Source organism: Mercenaria mercenaria, chromosome 2, assembly GCF_021730395.1.
Source record: "Mercenaria mercenaria strain notata chromosome 2, MADL_Memer_1, whole genome shotgun sequence".
Lineage (NCBI taxonomy): Eukaryota > Metazoa > Mollusca > Bivalvia > Venerida > Veneridae > Mercenaria > Mercenaria mercenaria.
The window spans coordinates 65,754,074-65,757,440 of NC_069362.1; positions in this window are offsets into that span (position 1 = coordinate 65,754,074).

The following is a 3,367-nucleotide window of genomic DNA, read 5'->3' on the forward strand; positions in this document are numbered from 1 at the left end:
GACACCATACATATAAACGTGTTTAGGCAACACTTCAATCACTGTCAATGATAACAACATGCAGGTATTTATTTAAACAACAATTTATCTGTTCCTGTATATACTGCCCTAGTCCTGTGTGAACTAGCTGATTATTCACTTACATCTTCCTTGCCGTCTCAAACAAAATTTCTTGCTGATTTAACAATTATGCTGTTGAATTTGTCCATTTCTAAACACAATAACACACGACTGGTAACACTTAAAAAATATGCAGTCTTGGTTTAATAAAGGTTTTCTTTTACGACTTGCTAATATATTTCTAGAACAGCATTTCAAATATACATAAATATGTATATACAGTATTTTCTCTCTCATATTTCGATTATCTATAAACTGAAATAAGCTTAAGTATGAATTGTGACAACGGAACCTAAATGCATGACTTACCTCTTTACTAAGGTACAGCATAATAGAAACTGGAGTATTAATTTTCTAGCGACGAGGTGTAACCTGGGTGGTATAAATCAGCAATAGTCACACTTTTTTGTCTCTGGAAGTATTGCTAGAAAACTTATTAGCTTCAATCATGAATCTGTAGAAAATATTACAGGTTTCCATTGGGGGAATAAAAAGCTGTAAGTCCAACTTAAAACAAGAGCACCGCCTTGCGGGTGCTGACGCTCATCTGATTTTTTTTGTGTAATAGAAATATTGTCCTACCCATGATTTTCTAAGTCTAACAAGAGCACCGCCTTGCGGGTGCTGAAGCTCATCTGATTTTTTTTGTATAATAGAAATATTGTCCTACCCATGATTTTCTAAGTCTAAAAAGGGCCATCATTCTTGCAAAAAGCAGGATAGAGTTATGTTTCTTGATGTACAGTGTCCACTTATGATTGTGAAAAACTGTTGCAAGTTTTAAAGCAATAGCTTTGATAGTTTATGCGAAAAGTTGCCTTAAACATAATACTCAACCAAGAAAATGATTTTCTAAGTCCAAAAGGGGCAATAATTATTGCAAAAAGCAGGATGGAGTTATGTTGCTTGCTGTACAGGGTCAGCTTATGATGGTGAACAAGTGTTGCAAGTTTCAAAGCAATAGCTTTGATAGTTTAAGAGAAAAAGTTGACCTAAACATAAAACTTAACCAAGAAATCTGATATTTTCTAAGTCCAAAAGGGGCCATAAATCTTGCAAAAAGCAGGATGGAGTTATGTTTCTTGCTGTACAGGGTCAGCTTATGATGGTGAACAAGTGTTGCAAGTTTTAAAGCAATAGCTTTGATAGTTTAGGATAAAAGCTGACCTAAACATAAAGCTTAACCAAGAAAACTGATTTTCTAAGTCCAAAAGGGGCAATAATTCTTGCAAAAAGCAAGATGGAGTTATGTTTCTTGCTGTACAGGGTCAGCTTATGATGGTGAACAAGTATTCCAAGTTTCAAAGCAATAGCTCTGACAGTTTGGGAGAAAAGTTGACCTAAACATAAAACTTAACCAAGAAATCTGATATTTTCTAAGTACAAAAGGGGCCATAAATCTTGCAAAAAGCAAGATGGAGTTATGTTTCTTGCTATACAGGGTCAGCTTATGATGGTGAACAAGTATTCCAAGATTCAAAGCAATAGCTTTGATAGTTTAGGAGAAAAGCTGACCTAAACATAAAACTTAACCAGGCAACGCCGACGCAGACGCCGACGCCGACAACCGCTCAAGTGATGACAATAACTCATCATTTTTTTTCAAAAAATCAGATGAGCTAAAAAGGGCCATCATTCTTGCAAAAAGCAGGATAGAGTTATGTTTCTTGATGTACAGTGTCCACTTATGATGGTGAAAAACTGTTGCAAGTTTTAAAGCAATAGCTTTGATAGTTTATGAGAAAAGTTGACTTAAACATAATACTCAACCAAGAAAATGATTTTCTAAGCCCAAAAGGGGCAATAATTATTGCAAAAAGCAGGATGGAGTTATGTTGCTTGCTGTACAGGGTCAGCTTATGATGGTGAACAAGTGTTCAAGTTTCAAAGCAATAGCTTTGATAGTTTAGGAGAAAAGTTGACCTAAATATAAATCTTAACCAAGAAATCTGATATTTTCTAAGTCCAAAAGGGGCCATAAATCTTGCAAAAAGCAGGACAGAGTTATGTTCTTGCTATACAGGGTCAACTATGATGGTGAACAAGTGTTGCAAGTTTTAAAGCAATAGCTTTGATAGTTTAGGATAAAAGCTGACCTAAACATAAAACTTAACCAAGAAAACTGATTTTCTAAGTCCAAAAGGGGCAATAAATCTTGCAAAAAGCAAGATGGAGTTATGTTTCTTGATGTACAGGGTCTGCTTATGATGGTGAACAAGTATTCCAAGTTTCAAAGCAATAGCTTTGATAGTTTAGGAGAAAAGTTGACCTAAACATAAAACTTAACCAAGAAATCTGATATTTTCTAAGTACAAAAGGGGCCATAAATCTTGCAAAAAGCAAGATGGAGTTATGTTTCTTGCTATACAGGGTCAGCTTATGATGGTGAACAAGTATTCCAAGTTTCAAAGCAATAGCTTTGATAGTTTAGGAGAAAAGCTGACCTAAACATAAAACTTAACCAGGCAACGCCGACGCAGACGCCGACGCCGACAACCGCTCAAGTGATGACAATAACTCATCATTTCTTTTCAAAAAATCAGATGAGCTAAAAATGAAGTACAAATGATGGAAAAACTGGCAATACAAAATCCACTACTATTTTTGTTGCAAAATCAGTGTACTTCTACTGCTACAAAACCCTATCTCCATCGCTAGGAAGTGGTAATAAGTAAGGGAAATGTTGGTATTTCCATGCTGCAGCTATCATCTCTTTCAATTTGTTCACAGGTAACAAAAATCTATATTTTGTTTTATACTGTAATTGAAAGAGCAAGTATTTTAAAAATCGGAAAATGTAGAACCAGGTTATATCAATATCCCTGGATGGAAGTCAGAATTATGGAGCGCACAAGAATATGACTGACCAACTGAATAATGAGCCGACAGACGGACGAGGAGCAATCCTATAGTCTCCGAAACTGATTTTGGTTTTCAACCAGCTGAGACTAATAAATACAAACATTTTCTGGAGAGCATGCTTGCTAAAACCAACCCTGATCTTCAGCTGATCTTTTTTAACAATCATAAAACTTACAGCATTGTAAGAGTCTATCATCCAACCCAAATTAAATGTCCCCGACCCGAGTAACATCTGCTTAGTATACTATTTCCATCATATAAAAGGCATTCCAGAAACACTCAACCATCAAACTGATAAATTAGGAATCAAATTGATCCTGTTAACTCTATTAAATTCTAGAATGCTTTACCAATATGTACGTTTGAAGGGTACCAAGACAAAATC